This window comes from Melospiza melodia, chromosome 24, assembly GCF_035770615.1.
Source record: "Melospiza melodia melodia isolate bMelMel2 chromosome 24, bMelMel2.pri, whole genome shotgun sequence".
NCBI lineage: Eukaryota > Metazoa > Chordata > Aves > Passeriformes > Passerellidae > Melospiza > Melospiza melodia.
The window spans coordinates 973,007-1,000,825 of record NC_086217.1 but is presented as its reverse complement, the minus strand read 5'-3'; the positions used below and the strand labels follow the sequence as shown (position 1 = coordinate 1,000,825).

The following is a 27,819-nucleotide window of genomic DNA, read 5'->3' as shown; positions in this document are numbered from 1 at the left end:
CATCAGATGGTCATCAACAGGTCTAATTTATTGATTGATTTGGCAACCTAAATACAGCACATAATGAGCCTCATACATATTGCAAAACTGAGCTCTGGGCTGGCTATTCAGATACATGTCAACCCCGCCTAATTTAGCCTTTATCTACATTCGTGTGGTTAGCAAGAATAGCAACTTCTGCATTCCACACCCCGTCCTTGTATAACTTCAGCATCTTCTTTATGAACAAGGACACCCTGCCTGCGAAAGGGCCTCTGCCCTAGATATGACATCTTTACCAAATTGATTTGGCTGTGTCCCCTCTCCTCAAGCCACTCTTTGACAAAACTCTCCACTTCCCCCATTTTGTTCTTGGGCAAGGAGGCTAGTCTGCCAGGTTCTTTTCTATCATTCAGCTGACCATATTTTGAATACAATTAAAGATACAAGGCAAAATATGCAAAAGCATCAAAATCACACCCAGTATCCCTATAGCATATGTCACAAGGTTTCTCAGACATGGTCAAAGTCCTAAGCTTTTAAGCCATTCGTTGATTCCTAAACCCTCTTCTTCTTTAAGATTGTGAAGTCCCTGCTGTAATTCTTTTATCTTCGCATGAATAGATACAGAGTGATTGGACAAATTCATGCAGCACATTCCCTCAAACTCTTCACATCCATGCCCTTGTGCTAAAAGCAAAAATCTATAGCGGCTCTATTTTGCAAAACAGCATGATTAACACTTTGCACATCTGCGGTTATCATATCTAAAATTGATGACGTCTTGCTTAACTCATCCTTGGCCCAGCATCCCAACTGCTTTGCTAAGTTCATAGCTTTATTAGAAGCTCCTCCTGGCAAGACAGTTGAAACTATCACTTGTTTTAACTCACTCCAAAATGTGGATGTCCTATCTGGCTGCAGTCTAAGTCATGCAGGCTGTGTCTCTTTCTGCTTGAATTTTGACTCAATTGCATAAATAAAGACACATTGGGATGAAACAATGACAGTTTTCGCAAATAGCAAGGTCCATCCTGTGGCCTGGCTGGTATACCATTCCAAGCTCTGTCTCCACAAATTAAAAATATCCCTGTGGGTAATTTCATCGGTGCCGTGATGCTAGTGCCATTACATTGGCTGTAAAGCTGCTGAGACACTGTACCCAAATTCAGGGATGAATCTAGGGTAGCCCATGTTCCTCTATGCTGATTTAAATTCTGGGGATCTAAGGGATCGAAACTGAACCATCCGCCATTTGAGGTGTTAGTCATGCTGGCGTTTGCACTTCTGAAGAGATCCAACTCCTCTGGAGGAGAGTACAAGGTAATATTAAGTGATAAGATTATTAAGCATTGGTGGTAACTGTCACTTTAAATTGTAGTGTACCCTTGTTGCGTGGGTAACCTAATGTTTGTCATATTGTACATGCATAGAGTGTGGTTATCAATCAGACTGCAAAATTCCCAAGGAGACCACACTGGGAGTCCCACCAAGCATGTTCAAAATGGGTTAGTAACCCCCTAAGACAAAGTGATGATTGGTTAGTTTGATTAGCAAGCATTATCCATATATTATCTCTTGGCTGATTAAAGTGTGTTACTCCTACTGCCCCATCCGTCACAGCACTGAGTAGTATAACAAAAATAAGCCTCATTTTTCTGTTTTCTTTCTTGCTTTCCTTTTCTTATCTGTCTTTAACCTCATCGATCCTAACTCTTGCAATCTCCATCTCTGTAGGGCCTCGATGCAGGAGTCCAATGCCTGATCGGGATCTCCTTTGATGGGTCCTACAACTGAATGCTGTGTTAAAGGCACCAATTGTCTACACCTAGCAGAAGCTATGTATGACTTACTTTGAGCTTTAACTCTTTTCACAATACACTGTACCTCCCACCAGTAGTAGGCAAAGATTTTCTGCTCAGGAGACTCGTAAAGATTTAAATCCAGAGCCGTACCTAGCCCCGTCTGTCTCCTTAGTTCCCTCTGCCAGTCTTCCCCCCAGGTGTAGTCATGCTTGCAGGTATTACACCATAAACCCCAGATCCCGGACTGTTCTAACCAAAAGGTTTTACCACAGCCCCCACAATATAGAGCTACCCACGCAGCACAACAGGGGCTGCGACACTCAAGGCAACGCTCCCTTGCTGGTCCTTTTATGTGGAAGGTTGATAGTGCTTCAACAGTGTCAATCAGCTCTTTGGCCGTCCGGTAGCGGCATGTCACTGCTCTGTCCACCGCTTTCGAGTGTCCCCTCAGTTGCAGCAATAAGGGTCGTAAGATCAGCGGCAGCTTCTTCTTCAGATGCTCCTTATCCCCCTCCATAAGATTGTCCACTAGATGCTGCATCAAAGACAGGTTTAGTCCACTTGGCAGGCACCCACAAAGGCCTGTTGGTGAAGAAACACAAAGATATCCCCGACCCCAATATAGCACTTTTGCCGGCTTTTCTCATATCCCTGTGCTTGGGTTCTTATACTTCACCCACACCTCTGTTTCCCTAACAGTTTCCTGACTTGATCTCAGGTGATGTTTAACTGCAGGGGGGGCATCGTCCTCCCCAAAAATACATAAATGATTGATCACATACAAAACCTTAGCCAGGCATGCTTGTGGGTCCTTTAAATCCTGGTGTTTGTCGATATATTGTTTGAGGGTACCATTTGCTCTTTCTACTATCGCCTGTCCTGTGGGGGAGTGCGGAATACCTGTCACATGCTTGACAGACCATTGGTCCAAAAATTTCGGACCCTAGCACTTGTGTAAGCTGGATCATTATCTGCTTTGATACCTTTTGGGACTCCCATGACAGCAAAGCAGCTCAATAAATGCCTGGTTACATGCATCGCTTTCTCTCCTCCCTGAGCTGTAGCCCATATATAATGGCTATATGTATCTATAGTAACATGCACATACTTAAGCCTACCAAACCTAGCTACATGCGTGACATCCATTTGCCATTTCTCATTCATTTCTAAACCTCGAGGATTAACTCCGCAGCCCAGACCTATTCCCCCATTATGATAACTGCGTATTGGACATGCCCTGACAATGGCCTTAGCTTCTGATAAGCCCAGATAAAAGTTCCTCGCCAGCCCTTTCACATTTTGATGATATCTACTATGGGCTTCTCTTGCCAATGTATGCTTATCAACAGGACAAGAGTTATCAATGGGTAAAGTAACCAATTTATCTGCACGCTCATTCCCTTCTCCTAGACCTTCAGACCACTTATGACTTCTGATATGGATTACAGAGTACACTGCACTTCTATCCCGGAGAGCTTTCCTTAATTGAACCAGTAACTCATACAGTTGTTTGTTATTCACTTCCTTAATTGCTGCTCCTTCTATACGTATGGCTACTCCAGGGACATACATAGAGTCTGTGACCACATTCAAAGGCTCATGCAGGTTGGACATTGCCCATACTACTGCTAACAATTCTAAGGTTTGTAGGCTGTCTGCAGGGTCTGCTGTAAGAAGTTGATGCTTCCATTGTCCTTTTTCTTGCCAGGTGACAGCAGCATATCTTGATTTTTTCCCTGCGTCTGTGAAGGCTACGGTGGCTCCTTCTATGGGACGCTCTCTTCTCAGTGGCCGAGTGATCCAGTCCCATTCTGTCATCCATTGCAGGACCCTGGGCACTAACTTGCTTGTCTCCACTTTTGCAGATGATGTCAATAATACTTCCTGTAGGTCCGTTGAATTAACCAGGTACCAGTCCAGCGTTTCTTTTTCCATGAGTAGCCTAATGGTGGCAGGTTCTCGACCATCCACTTCAGTAATTCTGAGATGGCCTTTTCTGATCAACGCAGCCAATTGTTTGATTTTTGAGAATATTGTTCTTTTATGTTGTAGTGGTGGTGACAGCCATTCCAATACCCGTACTCCCCCGTTTTGTTCTCTCATTGGGAGACAGTGCCAAGCAGGTGACAAGGGCTATTCCAAATGGTGAGGTCAATAGGGCAATCTACTTGTCGATGAGACACATATCCTTGTTGCACAGTTACTGATTTGCTGCAAGACAAGATGGCGTTCCTTCGTGAGGCACACAGGGGTAGTGGGATCAGTGCCCTTTAACAAGGGTCGTAAAGTTTCTAACAAATGATTTGGTATTCCCACAATGGGTTTTAGCCACTGTAAGTCTCCTAGCAACTTTTGAGCATCATGCAAAGTCTTAATGTCCAAGTGCAGTTCTAATTTTTGGAGCACCACTGTTTGGTCCATTAAAGTCCATCCCAAATACTTCCATGGTTTCGTGGTCTGAATTTTCTCTGTGGCAAAAACAAGTGAATATGCTGCAAGAGTGTCTCTGATGCTGTCAACCTGCAAAGGGGAAAATGGTTGTTTCTGCGCAAACAAGATATCATCCATATAATGATATATTATGGTAGCTGGCCACTGCTGACGCAATGGCTGTAATGCAGCATCAACATAAATCTGGCACAATACAGGGGAATTGCGCATCCCCTGCGGTAATGACGTCCATTCAAATATTTTTTCTGGTTCTCCACGATTTATTGCTGGTAGGGTAAAGGCGAACCTCTTCATGTCATCGGGATGCAGCCCAATAGTGAAAAAACAATCCTTTAAGTCGATGATTAGAAGTGGCCAATCTTGTGGGATCATGGCTGGATTCGGAAGACCAGGTTGCAAGGCCCCCATCGGTTCCATCTGGTCATTCACAGCTCGTAGATCGTGTACCAGGCGGTATTTTCCTGATTTCTTCTTAAGCACAAAAATGGGCGTGTTCCAAGGACTCGTTGAGAGTCGTAAATGTCCTTGCGAGTATTGTTCCTTCACCAATTCATGGGCATGCATAAGATTCTCCCCTTTCAAGGGCCATTGCTTAACCATCACCGGTGTATCTGTTTTCCAGGTGAGTGGAATGGGGAAAGTCCAAGCAATGGCAATTACCCCAAAGGGTGGTGACTGGTCAACACCACCCCCAGCTGTGTTAAAATGTCCCTGTCTATCAGGCAAGAGACCGTAGGAGGCAACTGAATGACTAAAAACACAACAGACACTTGTTGCCCATCAATGCGCACCGACAGAGGCAGTGCTCTGCTTGCCAAGGTAAGTCCTCCTACTCCTGTGAGCATATTTGTTGATGGGAGCAAGGGCCAATGCTGTGGCCATGCTTCCGGAGATATAACGCTGATGTCTGCTCCCGTATCTAATAGTCCATAAAGGGTTATACTCTGATGTCCATGGGTGATCTCAACTCTCTGTTTTGGCCTCTCCTGTAGATCTACAGTCAGGAGTGTAATGCCGGTGGAGCCAAAACCCTTTCCATCACACTTCTGTCCAGTGAGCGATGGAATACCCGATGTCATCTGCGGTAACGGTACCAATTGCGCAACACGCTGACCTTTTGTTATCTTTATCGGGGGATAAGGGGTGTAAGCTATGGTTTGTATTTCTCCTGTATAGTCCGCATCTATGACCCCAGGCAATACAAATAGTCCCAGCATGGATGTCGAGGAGCGTCCTAGTAATAATGCTCCACATTTTTGTCCTTGTAGCGTGAGAGGACCATTTACTCCAGATGGTATCCTTTCAGGCCGGTTCGTCATTAATGTGACGTCTACTGCTGCTGATATGTCCAAGCCGAGGCTCCCTGCTGTTGCTGGCTGCAGACAGGAGGTGGCGCTGATGTCACGGCGGCAACTTGTGTCTGGACGTGGCCACTGATCGTGCTCCTCTGTCCGTTTCCCCATAGGCGCCGACAAGCCGTGGTGTTGTGGGAGCTAGACTGGCAGCTTTGGCACCATACGCCAGTCGCTCTGCATTCTTGGCGCATGTGTCCCCCATTGCCGCATCGGTAGCACTTGAGATGTGATCTCGAGCCTCCCTGCGTGACTGCCATTAAGCTGTTTTGGAGAGGAGCAAGAGCAGCTAACACCTGATTTGGAGTGGACTCTGCTTGCTTTTGCAGCCCTAATCCTAATTCCTTTAAGGCATCTACTAAAAATGCCTGTGAGGCTGTTGGCTGTAATGCCATTCGCTCTAGCGCTTCCTCAATGGTCCAATTTGCTCCCAGAGTGGCTAGCACCCTTTGTGTTGCCGGATTGCTATTTTGTAAGGTGCACTGCTTTAATAGTGCCCCCTTCATATATTCTGCGACTCCCGCCCGGTCTATGGCCACAGCTGCTTTGTCAATAAAACTCCCAAACGATTCCTCTCTACCTTTTTTTATGCCCATGTACGCCGGCAGCCCTCCTGGCTCTTTAACCCTGTCTATGGCAGCACGTACCAACCGCATGGCTTCTCTAAGCTTATCTGCTCCTGATATCAACTGTGCCTCCGTGCACAAATATGCCCCTAAACCCATGAGCTCATCTATCGTCACTCCATGCAGTGGGTCCCCCTGAGCTCGCTGGGTCGCAACCGACTCATTAACCAAGGCTTGCCAATGCACATTAAACAACAACTGCTGATGCTGAGTAAATATTAACTGTACTATTCCCTTCAAATCATTTGGGCACAAAATCTGCGTATTAAAGAGATAATCCAGCATCTGCCTAACAGGTTCGCTTTTTACACCGAACTGACTGTGGACCGCAACTGAGATAACAACTTCCAGTCTAAAGGGGTGTACTCCGCCAGATCCTGTGTGTGATTCCCCTGAGCATCATACTGTGGTGTGTATGTAACCAGACAGGCAAGAGCAGAAGCAGCCTCCATAGCCTCACCATCTCCCGTTTGCATTGCCTCTTTTGCCAGAGTAGCCCAAGCCTCCCTCCTCTGTTTAGCCATCTCCTCCCACAAGTCACTGAATGCCCCTGGGATAGGATCTGACTCTCCGAGAGTTCTGCGCTGTTGGCGCTTCTGCGCAGGCCATTTGGGTGGGGGAGGCAGCAGGCTCGGCTTGCCCTCTCTGCGGGGAGGCGGCAGGCTTGGCTTGCACTCTGTGGGGGGGCGGCAGGCTTAGCTTGCTCTCTCTGCCGTCCTCCAACTCGTCCTCCTCCTCCGACAGAGGAGGTGCAGATGGCCCCCCCCCGCGCCTGTAACAAGATCCTGCATACCACACTGTTGTGAACCCTTTGGTATTAACACCTTGTTTACCGAAGGCACAAGAGGATCGTCCTCACGACCATACCCTATATTCCTCTTACAAGCTTCTGTCACCCTTTCTGCTGCCTTGCACTCAGAGATGCTAAAGCAGTGTATTGTGCACCACCCGCCATGGCTTGCCCTTTCTTTGCTATCTTACCATCTTCTAACACCGTTTCCCACAGTATATCCCCAAATTTTTTCCATTCCGCAAGCTCATGGACCGTATTTGGGTTAAGGAAAACCCCCTTAGCATAGCCATAGGCTAACAACCCTGGTAGCTCCTTTTTTAGATCTATCCCCTTTACTCCTCGCCTTTCTAAATACACGGCGAAAAGATCATATGCTGCTTGCCTATCCATACCTATTCGTATACGTCAGCGCTGTTGCAGCTTTCCAGGCTCCGGCAGACACGTATGGCTCGAGTCACCGATGTGAACCTTGAGGGTGCTTCAAAATTCCGGCACCGTCCTGGCTGTGATCAGGACCCAACTCCAACTCCCCTCGACCGTGGCATGTCCCCCCCCCGTTTTCTTTTTCAGCGAGACGCGGGGGCAAACGTCGGGGCCACCTTTTGTCAAAACAAGGAGACCAGGACATCAGATGGTCATCAACAGGTCTAATTTATTGATTGATTCGGCAACCTAAATACAGCACATAATGAGCCTCATACATATTGCAAAAGCTGAGCTCTGGGCTGGCTATTCAGATACATGTCAACCCCGCCTAATTTAGCCTTTATCTACATTCCTGTGGTTAGCAAGAATAGCAACTTCTGCATTCCACACCCCGTCCTTGCATAACTTCAGCATCTTCTTTGTGAACAAGGACACCCTGCCTGCAAAAGGGCCTCTGCCCTAGTTAGGACATCTTTACCAAATTGATTTGGCTGTGTCCCCTCTCCTCAAGCCACTCTTTGACAAAACTCTCCACAACAATCCCTAAGGCTGATTTACATGCCTCCAGTTAGGCCTAGGGTTAGCATTTTTTAAACGAGAAGGCCCTGAGCTCCAGGAACGTTTCAGTTGTGAAAGGTATCCCGAGGGGAGCGCAGAAGTGCCTCAACATGTCTGCTTTCACAGCTTTTTCCAAGGGACCATCCCTAACCATAGGCTGATTTACCTGCCTAGGGTTATGGTTACACCTAGGATTAGGGTTTTTTAAATCAGGAAGCCCTGAGCTTGAGGCACACTGCAGCTGCCAAAGGCATCCCAAGGGCAGCGCAAAAGTGCCAAAACATGGCTGCCTCCACAGCTTTTTCCTTCGGACCATCCCCAACACTAGGCTGATTTACCTGCCTCAGTTCAGGGGCAGGGTTTCGCCTAGGGCTAGGGATTTTTAAAACAGGAAGATCTGAGATCCAGGCACACATCAGCTGTGAAAGGCATCCCAAGAGAAGTGCAATAGTGCCACAACCTGGCTGCTTTCACAGCTTTTTCCTTGGGACCATATGTTAAACTGGGCTGATTTACCTCCCTAGGGTTGGGGTTAGGGTTACGCCTAGGCTTAGAGTTTTTTAAGCCAGGAAGCCCTGAGATCCAGGCACACTGCAGCTGCAAAAGGCATCCCAAGGGGAGTGCAAAAGTGCCACAACATGGCTGCCTCCACCGCTTTTTACTAGGAACCATCCCTAACCATAGGCTGATTTATATGCCTCCACTTAGGGCTGCGGTTCAGGTTTTTTTAAATGAGGAAGCCCTAAATCCAGGCACACTGCAGCTGCAAAAGGCATCACAAGGGGAGCGCAAAAGTGTCTCAATGTGGCTGCCTCCACCGCTTTTTCCTTGAGAGGATCCAGAACCCTATGTTGGTTTACATGCCTCCAGTTAGGGCTAGGGTTATGGCTTTTTAAACCAGGAAGCCCTGAGCTCTAGGAATGCTGCAGCTGCCAAAGGCTAGTGGGAGTGTAAAATTGCCACAACATGGCTACCTCCACTGCTTTTTCATTGGGACCATCCTTAACCCTAATCTGATTTATATGCCACCAGTTACAGCTAGGGTGTGGAAGGGGCTAGCAGCGGGCCCGATAGCTAAAGGAGCGAGAAGTAAGAAGAAGAAGCTGAAAACCAAGGAGATTGAGAGAAGAATGATAACAGCATTCTGCAGCTGAATGGGAAACAACTGGAAAGTGTATAAAAGATCAGCCATTTTCACTAATAAAGTGTTGCCAACTGTTGCCAACGGTTGCTAACGGTTGCTAACGGTTGACAACTGAGACTGACGTGGAGACTGCTTGTGGTCTCTGCTTTAATGTCGTGACCGCCTCGACTGCGACATTTTGGTGACCGCCGACGTGATAAGAACATAGTCGGTGGGGGCCCATACGGGGTCCTAGCAATTGGCAACCGTGACCCACTGGGACGTAGTGGGGGAGGCGGCGTTGGTGCAGCTGAGAGTGGCAGGTGGAAGCCACTGGGAGGTCCGGACCTGATTCCCTCCAATCAACACACCTGGAAGTAGGTGAGCCACCAACTAGTAATAATGGGACAAAATTTATCTAAAGAGGATGAAAATGTTCTGTCTACATGGAAAGTTTTGTTAAGAAATAAGGAATTAATATGTCAGACTACGCACTTCGTAATATATTGCTGTGGGCTAAATCACAGAATTTTGGCACTGATCCCGACACAGCATTTAGTGTTAAGGCATGGAAAAAGGTCGGCGACAGACTTTGGCAAGTCATTCAAGCGGGAAATAAAACAGTTGTTGATCTAGCAGTTACTTGGAACTCGCTCTTTGAGGCTTTAAAGGAATGGAAAATAGAGAGAGAAACGGAGCAAGATGCGGATGAAGAGTCGGGGCTGATAACAGAACCTGACGGGAGAGCCTCTGAGGTAGAAGGGGGCTCTTCTGGGAAAGCTGCCAAAGCTACTGGGAAAGCTGCCAAGGCTTCTGGGAAAGCTGCCAAAACTTCTGGGCAACCTGCCCTTGCCTCTTATCAGACCCCTAAGCCTCCTTATCTCACACCTGCGCAGCAGCTCGCGATGGTGCCTGTATATACTACACCTACACTGCTACGCCAGTTAGCTGAAATGTCTTTAGCAGAGAGAGAAACCCAGCCATCTGCCGCACCGCTTCCCTCCTCTCTGGTCCAGCCGTCCAGCCCCCGGCTCCCCTCTGAGTGGCTTGAACAACCTGCAAGGCTGTATCCTCCTTTACCTGACAGTGACAGCAACAGCGAATCAAGTGATGAGTCACCCGCAGTAACACCTGAGTTGGGGCAAGGAGCTCTGGCCCCTTCATCTCCTAAGAGCCCTAGCCTTACTGCCCCATGGACTTTGCCTCCATGTCAAGTAACTGTGCTTCCTCGACACCCTCGAGTTTTGGGAATTTGTTAGGAGGAAAGCAGTTGAAGAAAAGAATTGGGACATCACAGAAAGGTTAGGTGCTCCAAGAGTACCTCAGGAGAACAGTGCCAATGCAAATGTTGCTTGTGATAACCCTATGGCTTTTCCAGTTTTCAAAGCAGTTCCTGGAACAGGACAGAACGACAGTCATCACGTCTTTGCCTGGAGGGTTGTGCAAGACCTCCAACTGAAAGTAGCTCAGTATGGTATTAATTCCTCAGAGGTAATGCAATTAATACATGTAATTAATGCAGATTTGCTTGCACCTTATGACATCACTCATCTTGCTACAATTCTATTCCAGCCAGTACAATATGGTGTATTTCAAGAAACTTGGAGGTGAGTGGCTGAGCGCACCGCTTTAACAAATATGCAGTTACCTCAACACGACCCTCGTCATGCTGTGGGTGTTGATGTCCTACTGGGCACTGGGCCTTTTGCTAATCCAGATTTACAGGCAAGGTGGGATCCTTCGATTTTGGCACAAGCTCAGCAAATTGGCATGAATGCTTTAACTAAAACAATGGAAATGGCAGCTCCAAAACAGAAATATATCACTATACAACAAGGGACGAGAGAACTATTTTTGCAGTTTGCAGAAAAACTTGCTGCCGCTATTGAGAAACAGGTAGATGATGAAACTTTGCAAGACAAATTGTGCGTACAATTGGCTAAAGAAAATGCAAACCCAGATTGAAAGATTATTGACACTTTACCTGGGGAACCCACCTTGTCTGAAATGGTTACTGCTTGCTCGAAAGTTGGTTCAGTTGAGCATAAAATGGCAGCTCTTGCTGCAGTGCTAAGACCTCCATCGAAGTGTTATAATTGTGGACAACAAGGGCACGTAAAGTCACAGTGTACTGTCCAGAAAACAACATTTAGGCCAAGTGCAAGCAGCGATGTCGTATGCAATCATTGTGTTAAATCTGGGCACTACGCTAAGCAATGCAGGAGTAAATATCATGCAAATGGTCAGCTATTGCCGGGAAACCCAAAGAGGAGCGCGAGGGGGCGTGTGGGGAAACAAATACCCCAACAACCACAACAGCAAATGCGGGCCTTCCCAGCCCTGCAAAGCTACCCATTTGTGAACAATACTCAGGGGCAACAAGCGGGTCCGCAGGGATTGATATACCCACAGCTGACACAGTAACCGTTTTAACAAAAGAAATATGTAAGGTACCCCTTGATGCCTATGGTCCGATAGGACGGAGATTGAGTGCATTTTTGATAGGGAGATCAAGTACTATACTTAGAGGTATTCATGTGCATCTAGGGCTTATTGATGCTGATTATTTAGGGCAGATTCATGCCATGGTATCCACTGATGATCCTCCTGTCACTATTCAGAAAGGAACTTGCATTGCTCAATTTATACCTTTTGTGAGTTCTGTTCCAAATACAGTGGACTGAAGTCACGGCACAGGAAGCTCTGGCTTGACAGGAGTACCTCAAGTGTTCTGGACTGAGAAAGTAACAGAGAGCCGTCCAGAAAAGACATGCACTCTCACCGCCAGTGGATGTCATCCAGGAACTATATCAGTAACAGGTTTGATTGACACTGGAGCAGATGTCACAATACTCTTGCGACTTTGCTGGCCTCAATCGTGGCCTACTCATGTCACTCAGTATTATGGTACTAACACTAGAGGTCTTTCTGTGTTAGAAGAATGGCAAACTGATGTTACAAAAATGCCAGAATCTGGTCGCTTTAAGTATGTTCATGTTACAGTTGATACTTTTTCTCATGCAATGGTTGCTTCAGCATTCACAGAAGAAAAAACTTGAGATGCTATTCATCATTTTTATCATGCCTTTTCTATTTTAGGTGTTCCGTATCACGTAAAAACAGATAACGGCCCAGCATATGCTTCACAAAAAATGCAAGCATTCTTTCATGCCTGGGGCATTGAGCACTCAACAGGTATTCCACATGTCCCCAAGGGCCAAGCAATTATTGAAAGAGCTCATGGACTTCTTAAATGTCAGGTTCAAAACAAAAAGGGGGAATGCAACAGGAGTCACCTCAAGTGAGATTAGATAAAGTTGTTTATGTGTTAAACTTCTTGCGTCCCCTACCTGACTCACAGTTATCTCCAATCTTTTGCCATTTTTCTTCTTTGAATTATAAGCAACCAAATTTCCATAGAAATGTCAAGGTATGGGTCAAGGATTTGATTACTGGTATATGGTCTGGTCATGTGGAACTGATAACCTGGGGGAGGGGTTATGCTTGTGTTTTGACAGATAATGGTCCTCGATGGGTTCCTGCTCGCTGTGTCAAACCTTACCTAGAGCGTGCGGGAAAGGACAGGATCGATGGTTCTGCAACTGAAGCAGAACATGCGGATGACACTGGCTATATATAAGACCATATATCAATACGTAAAGATGGATGAAGGACAGGAACAATTGCATTAAGAATGGGAATTTTGTTGATGGTTGTGATTGTGATTTTGTGTGTCCCCTCTCTGCTTGGGTTTTTGCAAAGGGCCCTGCAAAAATCTATAGCAGCTGTATTTACAGGTCAAAAAACAAAAAAGGGGGAATTGTGGAAGGGGCTAGCAGTGGGCCTGTTAGCTAAAGGAGAGAGAAGTAAGAAGAAGAAGCTGAAAACCAAGGAGATCGAGAGAAGAACGATAACAGTATTCTGCAGCTGAATGGGAAGCAACTCGAAAGTGTATAAAAGATGAGCCATTTTCACTAATAAAGTGTTGCCAACTGTTGCCAACGGTTGCTAACGGTTGATAACTGAGACTGAGACGGAGACTGCTTGTGGTCACTGCTTTAATGTCGTGACCGCCTCGACTGCGACACTAGGGTTCGGGTTTTTTTAAACCAGGAAGCCCTAAACTCCAGGAACACTGCAGCTTCAAAAGGCATCACAAGGGGAGTGCAAAAGTGTCTCAACATGGCTGCCTCCACCGCTTTTTCCTTGAGAGGATCCAGAATCCTATGTTGCTTTACCTGCCTCCAGTTTGGGCTGTGGTTTAGGTTTTTTTACACCAGGAAGCCCTAAACTCCAGGCACACTGCAGCTGCAATAGGCATTCCAAGGGGAGCGCTGAAGTGCCAGAAGTTCTTTGCCTCCAACCCTTCTTTCTTGGGACCATCCCTAACCCTAGGCTGGTTTACTTGTCTAGGTTTAGAGTTATGCACAGACACAATCCTCTACTTGCTGTTCTCTGATTTGGCTGACACCCTCACTGGGATGTTGGCAAAATCCTGGCCTCCTCAACCTGAGATGGCATCTACCACCTGTGTCCACAGGAAGGGGTTGGTAAACAATAAAGAGGCCAGACAGATTGCCATGTCTACCTCATGGCAGCACAGGCTGAAGACCACTGGTTCCAGGTTCTTCTCAATGCTGCAGATGAGTTTGTCTTCCAGGAAGTCAGGGGAGGTGGGGTATGCACAAACGGTCAGCTCCTGGACATGGCCCCACTGAAGAAATCAAAGGAGCTCTGAGTGTGAGCAGGAGAAGCAGCCCCTGGGCACTTCAACCGTGCCCACTCTACCTGCCCTTCTCCAACCTTCTTCTCCTTTGGTTTCAGGGTCATGCGGCCAGGGAGCAAAAGGAATGTCTCTGCTTGCTCTGCATTCTCAAAGGAGAATTGGACCTCTACATCCATGGGAGAGTTGTTGAGGATGGTTATAGTCTCTGAGTTGCCGGGAGAGTTCTGGGCCTTGTACCTGTCCACAAAAGGGGAAAAGGCTGCAAAAGAGACTGTTGCGACTGTGGATCTTGAACGGGGCCACGATGGAATGTCCTTCAGCAGAACATCCTGGGTCATCTTGGCACCCGTCCACGATCACAGCGCCAGAGTCGGATGGCCGGTGGTTGCAGAACTTGAAGGGGGCTACGACTGCTTGTCCCTCAGCACAACAGCACGGGTCTTCTTAGCGCCCACCCACAATTACAGTGCTGGAGTCGGACGGCCGGCAGCTGCGGATCTTGAAGGGGGCCATGACTGCTTGTCCCTCAGCAAAACAGCCCAGGTCTTCTTGGCGCCCGCCCACGATCCTGCTGCCGGAGTCAGACGGCCAGCGGTTGTGGAATTTTAAGAGGGCCAGGACTACTTGTCATTCAGCATAACAGCTGAGGTCTTCTAGGCACCCACTCGCAATCACGGCGACCAAGTCGGAAGGCCGGAGACTGCAGAATTTTAAGAGGGCCAGGACTGCTTGTCCCTCAGCACAACAGGCTGGGTCTTGGTGTTACCAGCCCACAGTCACGGCACCACGGTCGGACAGGCCGCGGCTGCGGAACTCTTAGGGTGCCACGACTGTTTGTCCCACAGCACAACAGCCCTGGTTTTCTTAGCACCCGCCCACAATCACGGCGCAACAGTCAGACGGCCGGTGGCTCCGGAACTTGAAGGGGGCCAGGGCTGCTTGTTGTTCAGCACAACAGCACAACTGCCTGGGTTTTCTTGGCGCCTGCCTATGATCAGCATGCCAGAGCCGGACGGCCAGCAACTGCAGAACTTGAAGGGGGCCTGGACAGCTTATTTTTCGCCACAATAGCACAACAGCCTGGGTCTTCTTAGCGCCCGCCCACGATCACGGCGCCACAGTCGGACAGCCAGCGGCTCTAGAAATTGAAGGGGGCCTGGACTGCTTGTCCTTCAGAACAACAGCCTGGGGTTTCATGGCGCCCACCATCACAGCGCCAAAGTCAGTCGGCTTCGAAGTAGGTGGATGAGGCAGGCACAATCCTCTACTTGCTGTACTTTGCTTCGGCTGACACCCTCACTGGGATGTCGGCAAAATCCTGGCCTCCTCAACCTGAGATGGCATCTACCACCTGTGTCCACAGGAAGGGGTTGGTAAACAATAAAGAGGCCAGACAGATTGCCATGTCTACCTCATGGCAGCACAGGCTGAAGACCACTGGTTCCAGGTTCTTCTCAATGCTGCAGATGAGTTTGTCTTCCAGGAAGTCAGGGGAGGTGGGGTGTGCCCAAATGGTCAGCTCCTGGACATGGCCCCACTGAAGAAATCAAAGGAGCTCTGAGTGTGAGCAGGAGGAGCAGCCCCTGGGCACTTCAACGGTGCCCGCTCTACCTGCCCTTCTCCAACCTTCTTCTCCTTTGGTTTCAGGGTCATGCGGCAAGGGTGCAAAAGGAATGTCTCTGCTTGCTCTGCATTCTCAAAGGAGAATTGGACCTCTACATCCATGGGCGAGTTGCTGAGGATGGTTATAGTCTCTGACTTGCCAGGACAGTTCTGGGCCTTGTACCTGTCCACAAAAGGGGAAAAGGCTGCAAAAGAGACTGTTGTGACTGTGGATCTTGAACGGGGCCACGATGGAATGTCCTTCAGCAGAACATCCTGGGTCATCTTGGCACCCGCCAACAATCACGGCGCCAGAGTCGAACGGCCGGCGGTTACAGAACTTGAAGGGGGCCATGACTGCTTGTCCCTCAGCACAACAGCACGGGTCTTCTTAGCGCCCACCCACAATTACAGTGCTGGAGTCGGACGGCCGGCAGCTGCGGATCTTGAAGGGGGCCATGACTGCTTGTCCCTCAGCAAAACAGTCCAGGTCTTCTTGGCGCCCGCCCACGATCCTGCTGCCGGAGTCAGACGGCCAGCGGTTGTGGAATTTTAAGAGGGCCAGGACTACTTGTCGTTCAGCATAACAGCTGAGGTCTTCTAGGCACCCACTCGCAATCACGGCGACCAAGTCGGAAGGCCGGAGACTGCAGAATTTTAAGAGGGCCAGGACTGCTTGTCCCTCAGCACAACAGGCCGGGTCTTGGTGTTACCAGCCCACAGTCACGGCACCACGGTCGGACAGGCCGCGGCTGCGGAACTCTTAGGGTGCCACGACTGTTTGTCCCACAGCACAACAGCCCTGGTTTTCTTAGCACCCGCCCACAATCACGGCGCAACAGTCAGACGGCCGGTGGCTCCGGAACTTGAAGGGGGCCAGGGCTGCTTGTTGTTCAGCACAACAGCACAACTGCCTGGGTTTTCTTGGCGCCTGCCTATGATCAGCATGCCAGAGCCGGACGGCCAGCAACTGCAGAACTTGAAGGGGGCCTGGACAGCTTATTTTTCACCACAATAGCACAACAGCCTGGGTCTTCTTAGCGCCCACCCACGATCACGGCGCCACAGTCGGACAGCCAGCGGCTCTAGAAATTGAAGGGGGCCTGGACTGCTTGTCCTTCAGAACAACAGCCTGGGGTTTCATGGCGCCCACCATCACAGCGCCAAAGTCAGTCGGCTTCGAAGTAGGTGGGTGAGGCAGGCACAATCCTCTACTTGCTGTACTTTGCTTCGGCTGACACCCTCACTGGGATGTCGGCAAAAGGCTGGCCTCCTTGAGCTGTGCTGGCATCTGCCACCTGTGTCCACAGGAAGGGGTTGGTAAACAATAAAGAGTCCATACAGATTGCCATGTCTACCTCATGGCAGCACAGGCTGAAGACCACTGGTTCCAGGTTCTTCTCAATGCTGCAGATGAGTTTGTCTTCCAGGAAGTCAGGGGAGGTGGGGTATGCACAAACGGTCAGCTCCTGGACATGGCCCCACTGAAGAAATCAAAGGAGCTCTGAGTGTGAGCAGGAGAAGCAGCCCCTGGGCACTTCAACGGTGCCCGCTCTACCTGCCCTTCTCCAACCTTCTTCTCCTTTGGTTTCAGGGTCATGCGGCAAGGGTGCAAAAGGAATGTCTCTGCTTGCCCTGCATTCTCAAAGGAGAATTGGACCTCTACATCCGTGGGCGAGTTGCTGAGGATAGGTATAGTCTCTGAGTTGCCGGGACAGTTCTGGGCCTTGTACCTGTCCACAAAAGGGGAAAAGGCTGCAAAAGAGACTGTTGTGACTGCGGATATGGACAGGGCCATGACTGCATGTCCTTCAGCAGAACATTCTGGGTCATCTTGGCACCCGCCCACGATCACGGCACCAAAGTCGGACGGCCGGCGGCTGTAGAACTTGAAGGGGCCTGGACTGCTCGTCCTTCAGTACAATATCTCGCGCGTTCTTGGCACCCACCATCACAGCGCCAAAGTCGGACGTCTCCAAAGTCGGTGGGTGAGGCAGGCACAATCCTCTACTCACTGTACTCTGCTTTGGCTGACACCCTCACTGGGATGCTGGCAAAAGGCTGGCCTGCTCGACCAGAGCCGGCATCTGCCACCTGTGTCCACAGGAAGGGGTTGGTAAACAATAAAGAGTCCATACAGATTGCCATGTCTACCTCATGGCAGCACAGGCTGAAGACCACTGGTTCCAGGTTCTTCTCAATGCTGCAGATGAGTTTGTCTTCCAGGAAGTCAGGGGAGGTGGGGTATGCCCAAACGGTCAGCTCCTGGACATGGCCCCACTGAAGAAATCAAAGGAGCACTGTGTATGAGCAGGAGGAGCAGCCCCTGGGCACTTCAACGGTGCCCACTCTACCTGCCCTTCTCCAACCTTCTTCTCCTTTGGTTTCAGGGTCATGTGGCGAGGGTGCAAAAGGAATGTCTCTGCTTGCCCTGCATTCTCAAAGGAGAATTGGACCTCTACATCCACATGGGAGAGTTGTTGAGAATGGTTATAGTCTCTGAGTCGGTGGGACAGTTCTTGGCCTTGTACCTGTCCACAAAAGGGGAATATGCTGCAGAGGAGACAGCTGCGACTGCGGAACTTGAAAGGGCCATGACTGCATGTCGTTCAGCACAATAGCACAACAGACCAGGTCTTCTTGGCACCCACTTGTGATCACGGTGCCGGAGTCGGACGGCCAGTGGCTGCGGAACTTTAAGGGGGCCACGACTGCTTGTCCCTCAGCACAACAGCCCAGGTCTTCTTGGCGCCTGCCCACGATCACGGTGCCAGAGTCGGACGGCCGGTGTCTGTGAAAGCTGAAGACAGCCAGGACTGCTTGTCCCTCAGCAAAACAGCCCGGGTCTTCTTGGCGCCCATGCATGGTCACGGTGCCAGAGTCGGATGGCCGGCAGCTGCTGAACTTGAAGAGGTCTAGCATTGCTTGTCATTCAGCACAACAGCCCAACAGCCCGGGTCTTCGTGGCGCCCGCCCTCGATCATGGCCCCGGAGTCGGATGACCAGCGGCTGCGGAACTTGAAGGGGGCCTGGACTGCTTGTCCCTCAGCACAACAGCCCGGGTCTTCTTGGTGCCCTCCATCACAGCGCCAAAGTCGGACGGCTCTGAAGTCAGTGGGTGAGGCAGGCACAATCCTCTACTTGCTGTTCTCTGCTTCGGCCGACACCCTCACTGGGATGTTGGCAAAAGCCTGGCCTGCTCGACCTGAGCTGGCATCTGCCACCTGTGTCCACAGGAAGGGGTTGGTAAACAATAGAGGCCAGCCAGATTCCCAGCTCCTCTTAAGAAGCCTCGCAAATGGTGTTGAAAGGCTTTGTTTGTTTATGCAGGAGAGAGGATTCTCCAGTTAAAGCTCTCCTTCCATTAGACATCTATCTTGTTTATGCTCCCAAAACACCATGTGATAATGCAGCCTGGCCCAGGCGGCTCACCTGGCAGTACAGGCTGGGTTTGTTCTTGAGGACCATTTCACTTGCAGGGTGGAAGAGCATCTCAACATTCTCATCAGGCTGGGAGGCAATCAGCATGCCTGACTGAGGCTCAACAGTGAAGTGGGATGCCAAGTCTTGCATCACAGGACCTGCACCCTTCTGCGTGAAACTGGGGAGAAAGGGAAGGAATGCAGATCTCTGCAGTTAAAAGTACAGGTGCCACCAACACAGCCAGGACTTTGCATAGGACCAGGAAAAAAAGGGGGAGTCCAGTTCTGCTTAGGCAATCCTGGATCTTGACAGAGAGTGCAGACATTCACAAGATTACTGCAAAGAAACCTTGAGACTGGAATTTTTCATTCACTCCTTTACAGAGTCTCAGAAAGAGAAAAGAGGTGACCACCAAAAAAAGGCAATGAGTCTCAGCATTTCAGTGGCTGAAATTTCTGGGGCTCTCCTTTGGGCTCCAGCTGAGCTGTGAAGAACTGCTGGTTTGTGGCTGAATTCTCTGGTAAAATAATTGAGATCAGAGAGCCCAAGTTTTGTATTTACCGTGAGGTAGCCAGCATGGAAACAGGCTCTAGCCATTGACAGAGGGAGAATGAAGGTTTGGGAAATGCTCACTACCAGGCAGCTGGACTCACCTGTACTCAGTGTTGTATATTCCTTTGTTCTGTAGACTCAGGACTTTCTTCACTTTATCCAGGACATTAATGGTTCCAAATTCCAAGCTTCCATCTGCACCTGCAGAAAACCCACAGAGTGAGGTCAAACACCGTATTTGTGAGCTGCTGCAGAATACACCAAGTCACAATCAACATGGAGGTCTCAGCACAAAACCCTTCTCAGCAAGATCCCATTCTTGAAAGTGTTTTCCAGCTACTTGTCTGCCCTTTCTCTTCTTACTCAAAATATCTGCAGGCTTAGTAGCTAAAGAGCTCGCTTTCCACTTCCTCACTCCCAAGCACAAATCCAATTACTTTATATGCTGTGCTGAGCCTGTGGGCATTGCCAACTGCCTGTTTATGTCACTGTCGTTTCAAAGCCCCCAAATCTAATCTGCACATGAAACTGCACACTTCAAAGTTCAGAGGGGAGAGACTTAAGGCTGTCAGAGCCCTGACAATGCTTTATTCCACGCAGCTTGCAGAGTATGTGCTTTATGTATCCATGTCTTCCTTGTATGCTGTCCCATCCCATCCCATCAAGCGCTTTGGTTGCTCACCTCCCAAGGTAATGCAGTGCACCTGGACTGCTTTGTTTGGGAGGCATCCACTAACCTTCAGGCATGTCAATGCTCAGAGAAACATAGACCTCTGCAGAGATTTCGATGGTTTTAGCCTGAACATGCCCCAGGATGTTTTCTGTATCTGAAACCTGAGGCAGCAAGAAACAAACACTGTTAAGATTATTCTTTTGGTAGACAGCCTGAAAGTCCTTGTCCCTGCTGGCTGCTTCCCCTATGACCTCCCTGGCTTCACAAGCATTGGTGGACTCCCAAGCTTTGCTAACCTGTTCCTCTCATGGGCTGTCCCAGTGGGATTCTGCTGCAGTAAAAAACCCTAGCAGCCCAACTCGGCACTCCTGCAGCAGGGAATGCTGCTGCTAAAGCATCCTTGAGAGGCACAGGGGTGTAAGAACAACCACAAGAAGTGTGAGGTGTCTCAGAGCAGGTGGCATTGACAACCCTCTCCAATCACCTGGCACCCTGTCTGAAATGCAGCCCCTAAACCATGGGGAACAAAATCCCAGGGGGAGAGTTTGTTGCACTATGCAAGAGCTTCAAAGTCCAGGACGAATGTAGAGATCATGCTGCAGTCCGTACCACCAAACAACAACCTTCAACCATTCACAGGGACAAGGTAGTTGTGGTACAGGCTCAGGATGCAGTGTCCGCTTATCTGGGGGGATGTGGATGCACTGCACGTTTTGGCAAATGCTGTGTAGAGGCAGAAGTTGGGGTCACAGCACCCTTGTCTCTCTCAGGTGCAGCTCTTCCTGTCCCTAGGAGCACATGGCCGCTTACTGTGCCCTGCTCTGACAGGCAGAGCACAGTCCCTCTCACCTCTACTTAGAGAATCTTCTCAATGCTGCCAATGTGCTCAGCCTTGAAATGCAGTGTCACTTCAAACTCTGAGCGGGGATCAAGGACGCCATTATCTTGTGACAAGGAGAAGTGCTCAACAAGGTCATCCAGCCCACTGAGCTGCCAGGCCATGGGCAGTAGGGTGTTGGTTTTCACGACCAAGGTCTTGCTATCAGTCCTGCAGAGACAGGAAGGCACTTGGCATCAGCTGCTGGATGAGTACACCAGCCTCACCACTGAATGGAACTTGGGGCAGCTCCATCTATGCCCCGGAAACCAGAGTCAAATGTTTTCTCTTTGTCACCAGTCTTGGAGTGCTTGTGGGATGACTGGCCTGTGAAGAAGCAGCTTGTCAAAAGAGAGCTGCAGGGGGCTGACGTCCAGCTTCATGTCCACCTCATGGCAGCACAGGCTGAAGACCACTGGTTCCGGGTTCTTCTCAATGCTGCAGATGAGTTTGTCTTCCAGGAAGTCAGGGGAGGTGGGGTGTGCCCAAATGGTCAGCTCCTGGACATGGCCCCACTGAAGAAATCAAAGGAGCTCTGAGTGTGAGCAGGAGGAGCAGCCCCTGGGCACTTCAACGGTGCCCGCTCTACCTGCCCTTCTCCAACCTTCTTCTCCTTTGGTTTCAGGGTCATGCGGCAAGGGTGCAAAAGGAATGTCTCTGCTTGCTCTGCATTCTCAAAGGAGAATTGGACCTCTACATCCATGGGCGAGTTGCTGAGGATGGTTATAGTCTCTGACTTGCCAGGACAGTTCTGGGCCTTGTACCTGTCCACAAAAGGGGAAAAGGCTGCAAAAGAGACTGTTGTGACTGCGGATCTTGAACGGGGCCACAATGGAATGTCCTTCAGCAGAACATCCTGGGTCATCTTGGCACCCGCCAACAATCACGGCGCCAGAGTCGAACGGCCGGCGGTTACAGAACTTGAAGGGGGCCATGACTGCTTGTCCCTCAGCACAACAGCACGGGTCTTCTTAGCGCCCACCCACAATTACAGTGCCGGAGTCGGACGGCCGGCAGCTGCGGATCTTGAAGGGGGCCATGACTGCTTGTCCCTCAGCAAAACAGCCCAGGTCTTCTTGGCGCCCGGCCACAACCTTGGTGCCACAGTCGGACGGCCGGCGGCTGCAGAATTTGAAGACGGCCAGGACTGCTTGTCCCTCAGCACAACAGCCCAGGTCTTCTTGGCGCCTGCCCACGATCACGGTGCCAGAGTCGGACGGCCGGTGTCTGTGAAAGCTGAAGACAGCCAGGACTGCTTGTCCCTCAGCAAAACAGCCCGGGTCTTCTTGGCGCCCATGCATGGTCACGGTGCCAGAGTCGGATGGCCGGCAGCTGCTGAACTTGAAGAGGTCTAGCATTGCTTGTCATTCAGCACAACAGCCCAACAGCCCGGGTCTTCGTGGCGCCCGCCCTCGATCATGGCCCCGGAGTCGGATGACCAGCGGCTGCGGAACTTGAAGGGGGCCTGGACTGCTTGTCCCTCAGCACAACAGCCCGGGTCTTCTTGGTGCCCTCCATCACAGCGCCAAAGTCGGACGGCTCTGAAGTCAGTGGGTGAGGCAGGCACAATCCTCTACTTGCTGTTCTCTGCTTCGGCCGACACCCTCACTGGGATGTTGGCAAAAGCCTGGCCTGCTCGACCTGAGCTGGCATCTGCCACCTGTGTCCACAGGAAGGGGTTGGTAAACAATAGAGGCCAGCCAGATTCCCAGCTCCTCTTAAGAAGCCTCGCAAATGGTGTTGAAAGGCTTTGTTTGTTTATGCAGGAGAGAGGATTCTCCAGTTAAAGCTCTCCTTCCATTAGACATCTATCTTGTTTATGCTCCCAAAACACCATGTGATAATGCAGCCTGGCCCAGGCGGCTCACCTGGCAGTACAGGCTGGGTTTGTTCTTGAGGACCATTTCACTTGCAGGGTGGAAGAGCATCTCAACATTCTCATCAGGCTGGGAGGCAATCAGCATGCCTGACTGAGGCTCAACAGTGAAGTGGGATGCCAAGTCTTGCATCACAGGACCTGCACCCTTCTGCGTGAAACTGGGGAGAAAGGGAAGGAATGCAGATCTCTGCAGTTAAAAGTACAGGTGCCACCAACACAGCCAGGACTTTGCATAGGACCAGGAAAAAAAGGGGGAGTCCAGTTCTGCTTAGGCAATCCTGGATCTTGACAGAGAGTGCAGACATTCACAAGATTACTGCAAAGAAACCTTGAGACTGGAATTTTTCATTCACTCCTTTACAGAGTCTCAGAAAGAGAAAAGAGGTGACCACCAAAAAAAGGCAATGAGTCTCAGCATTTCAGTGGCTGAAATTTCTGGGGCTCTCCTTTGGGCTCCAGCTGAGCTGTGAAGAACTGCTGGTTTGTGGCTGAATTCTCTGGTAAAATAATTGAGATCAGAGAGCCCAAGTTTTGTATTTACCGTGAGGTAGCCAGCATGGAAACAGGCTCTAGCCATTGACAGAGGGAGAATGAAGGTTTGGGAAATGCTCACTACCAGGCAGCTGGACTCACCTGTACTCAGTGTTGTATATTCCTTTGTTCTGTAGACTCAGGACTTTCTTCACTTTATCCAGGACATTAATGGTTCCAAATTCCAAGCTTCCATCTGCACCTGCAGAAAACCCACAGAGTGAGGTCAAACACCGTATTTGTGAGCTGCTGCAGAATACACCAAGTCACAATCAACATGGAGGTCTCAGCACAAAACCCTTCTCAGCAAGATCCCATTCTTGAAAGTGTTTTCCAGCTACTTGTCTGCCCTTTCTCTTCTTACTCAAAATATCTGCAGGCTTAGTAGCTAAAGAGCTCGCTTTCCACTTCCTCACTCCCAAGCACAAATCCAATTACTTTATATGCTGTGCTGAGCCTGTGGGCATTGCCAACTGCCTGTTTATGCCACTGTCGTTTCAAAGCCCCCAAATCTAATCTGCACATGAAACTGCACACTTCAAAGTTCAGAGGGGAGAGACTTAAGGCTGTCAGAGCCCTGACAATGCTTTATTCCACGCAGCTTGCAGAGTATGTGCTTTATGTATCCATGTCTTCCTTGTATGCTGTCCCATCCCATCCCATCAAGCGCTTTGGTTGCTCACCTCCCAAGGTAATGCAGTGCACCTGGACTGCTTTGTTTGGGAGGCATCCACTAACCTTCAGGCATGTCAATGCTCAGAGAAACATAGACCTCTGCAGAGATTTCGATGGTTTTAGCCTGAACATGCCCCAGGATGTTTTCTGTATCTGAAACCTGAGGCAGCAAGAAACAAACACTGTTAAGATTATTCTTTTGGTAGACAGCCTGAAAGTCCTTGTCCCTGCTGGCTGCTTCCCCTATGACCTCCCTGGCTTCACAAGCATTGGTGGACTCCCAAGCTTTGCTAACCTGTTCCTCTCATGGGCTGTCCCAGTGGGATTCTGCTGCAGTAAAAAACCCTAGCAGCCCAACTCGGCACTCCTGCAGCAGGGAATGCTGCTGCTAAAGCATCCTTGAGAGGCACAGGGGTGTAAGAACAACCACAAGAAGTGTGAGGTGTCTCAGAGCAGGTGGCATTGACAACCCTCTCCAATCACCTGGCACCCTGTCTGAAATGCAGCCCCTAAACCATGGGGAACAAAATCCCAGGGGGAGAGTTTGTTGCACTATGCAAGAGCTTCAAAGTCCAGGACGAATGTAGAGATCATGCTGCAGTCCGTACCACCAAACAACAACCTTCAACCATTCACAGGGACAAGGTAGTTGTGGTACAGGCTCAGGATGCAGTGTCCGCTTATCTGGGGGGATGTGGATGCACTGCACGTTTTGGCAAATGCTGTGTAGAGGCAGAAGTTGGGGTCACAGCACCCTTGTCTCTCTCAGGTGCAGCTCTTCCTGTCCCTAGGAGCACATGGCCGCTTACTGTGCCCTGCTCTGACAGGCAGAGCACAGTCCCTCTCACCTCTACTTAGAGAATCTTCTCAATGCTGCCAATGTGCTCAGCCTTGAAATGCAGTGTCACTTCAAACTCTGAGCGGGGATCAAGGACGCCATTATCTTGTGACAAGGAGAAGTGCTCAACAAGGTCATCCAGCCCACTGAGCTGCCAGGCCATGGGCAGTAGGGTGTTGGTTTTCACGACCAAGGTCTTGCTATCAGTCCTGCAGAGACAGGAAGGCACTTGGCATCAGCTGCTGGATGAGTACACCAGCCTCACCACTGAATGGAACTTGGGGCAGCTCCATCTATGCCCCGGAAACCAGAGTCAAATGTTTTCTCTTTGTCACCAGTCTTGGAGTGCTTGTGGGATGACTGGCCTGTGAAGAAGCAGCTTGTCAAAAGAGAGCTGCAGGGGGCTGACGTCCAGCTTCATGTCCACCTCATGGCAGCACAGGCTGAAGACCACTGGTTCCGGGTTCTTCTCAATGCTGCAGATGAGTTTGTCTTCCAGGAAGTCAGGGGAGGTGGGGTGTGCCCAAATGGTCAGCTCCTGGACATGGCCCCACTGAAGAAATCAAAGGAGCTCTGAGTGTGAGCAGGAGGAGCAGCCCCTGGGCACTTCAACGGTGCCCGCTCTACCTGCCCTTCTCCAACCTTCTTCTCCTTTGGTTTCAGGGTCATGCGGCAAGGGTGCAAAAGGAATGTCTCTGCTTGCTCTGCATTCTCAAAGGAGAATTGGACCTCTACATCCATGGGCGAGTTGCTGAGGATGGTTATAGTCTCTGACTTGCCAGGACAGTTCTGGGCCTTGTACCTGTCCACAAAAGGGGAAAAGGCTGCAAAAGAGACTGTTGTGACTGCGGATCTTGAACGGGGCCACAATGGAATGTCCTTCAGCAGAACATCCTGGGTCATCTTGGCACCCGCCAACAATCACGGCGCCAGAGTCGAACGGCCGGCGGTTACAGAACTTGAAGGGGGCCATGACTGCTTGTCCCTCAGCACAACAGCACGGGTCTTCTTAGCGCCCACCCACAATTACAGTGCCGGAGTCGGACGGCCGGCAGCTGCGGATCTTGAAGGGGGCCATGACTGCTTGTCCCTCAGCAAAACAGCCCAGGTCTTCTTGGCGCCCGGCCACAACCTTGGTGCCACAGTCGGACGGCCGGCGGCTGCAGAATTTGAAGACGGCCAGGACTGCTTGTCCCTCAGCACAACAGCCCAGGTCTTCTTGGCGCCTGCCCACGATCACGGTGCCAGAGTCGGACGGCCGGTGTCTGTGAAAGCTGAAGACAGCCAGGACTGCTTGTCCCTCAGCAAAACAGCCCGGGTCTTCTTGGCGCCCATGCATGGTCACGGTGCCAGAGTCGGATGGCCGGCAGCTGCTGAACTTGAAGAGGTCTAGCATTGCTTGTCATTCAGCACAACAGCCCAACAGCCCGGGTCTTCGTGGCGCCCGCCCTCGATCATGGCCCCGGAGTCGGATGACCAGCGGCTGCGGAACTTGAAGGGGGCCTGGACTGCTTGTCCCTCAGCACAACAGCCCGGGTCTTCTTGGTGCCCTCCATCACAGCGCCAAAGTCGGACGGCTCTGAAGTCAGTGGGTGAGGCAGGCACAATCCTCTACTTGCTGTTCTCTGCTTCGGCCGACACCCTCACTGGGATGTTGGCAAAAGCCTGGCCTGCTCGACCTGAGCTGGCATCTGCCACCTGTGTCCACAGGAAGGGGTTGGTAAACAATAGAGGCCAGCCAGATTCCCAGCTCCTCTTAAGAAGCCTCGCAAATGGTGTTGAAAGGCTTTGTTTGTTTATGCAGGAGAGAGGATTCTCCAGTTAAAGCTCTCCTTCCATTAGACATCTATCTTGTTTATGCTCCCAAAACACCATGTGATAATGCAGCCTGGCCCAGGCGGCTCACCTGGCAGTACAGGCTGGGTTTGTTCTTGAGGACCATTTCACTTGCAGGGTGGAAGAGCATCTCAACATTCTCATCAGGCTGGGAGGCAATCAGCATGCCTGACTGAGGCTCAACAGTGAAGTGGGATGCCAAGTCTTGCATCACAGGACCTGCACCCTTCTGCGTGAAACTGGGGAGAAAGGGAAGGAATGCAGATCTCTGCAGTTAAAAGTACAGGTGCCACCAACACAGCCAGGACTTTGCATAGGACCAGGAAAAAAAGGGGGAGTCCAGTTCTGCTTAGGCAATCCTGGATCTTGACAGAGAGTGCAGACATTCACAAGATTACTGCAAAGAAACCTTGAGACTGGAATTTTTCATTCACTCCTTTACAGAGTCTCAGAAAGAGAAAAGAGGTGACCACCAAAAAAAGGCAATGAGTCTCAGCATTTCAGTGGCTGAAATTTCTGGGGCTCTCCTTTGGGCTCCAGCTGAGCTGTGAAGAACTGCTGGTTTGTGGCTGAATTCTCTGGTAAAATAATTGAGATCAGAGAGCCCAAGTTTTGTATTTACCGTGAGGTAGCCAGCATGGAAACAGGCTCTAGCCATTGACAGAGGGAGAATGAAGGTTTGGGAAATGCTCACTACCAGGCAGCTGGACTCACCTGTACTCAGTGTTGTATATTCCTTTGTTCTGTAGACTCAGGACTTTCTTCACTTTATCCAGGACATTAATGGTTCCAAATTCCAAGCTTCCATCTGCACCTGCAGAAAACCCACAGAGTGAGGTCAAACACCGTATTTGTGAGCTGCTGCAGAATACACCAAGTCACAATCAACATGGAGGTCTCAGCACAAAACCCTTCTCAGCAAGATCCCATTCTTGAAAGTGTTTTCCAGCTACTTGTCTGCCCTTTCTCTTCTTACTCAAAATATCTGCAGGCTTAGTAGCTAAAGAGCTCGCTTTCCACTTCCTCACTCCCAAGCACAAATCCAATTACTTTATATGCTGTGCTGAGCCTGTGGGCATTGCCAACTGCCTGTT

General features: G+C 50.1%; 1 long non-coding RNA gene across 5 annotated transcripts; it reads right to left on the bottom strand.

Annotated features, from left to right (window-relative positions):
- Positions 1-2: 2 nt before the first annotated feature.
- LOC134428972 (uncharacterized) lies at positions 3-26,727 on the bottom strand. Of its 5 annotated transcripts, none has more exons than XR_010030513.1 (8): positions 24,900-26,727; positions 24,060-24,211; positions 23,479-23,578; positions 20,939-23,003; positions 20,099-20,250; positions 19,518-19,617; positions 7,399-7,605; positions 3-2,366 (listed from the first exon to the last, which is right to left on the bottom strand). It is a non-coding gene; the product is annotated as an uncharacterized LOC134428972 (long non-coding RNA). The 5 variants fall into 5 exon arrangements; XR_010030515.1 differs by lacking the exons at positions 3-2,366; positions 7,399-7,605 and adding exons at positions 7,639-18,665; positions 18,874-19,042; XR_010030512.1 differs by lacking the exons at positions 3-2,366; positions 7,399-7,605 and adding an exon at positions 7,639-19,381.
- Positions 26,728-27,819: the final 1,092 nt, after the last annotated feature.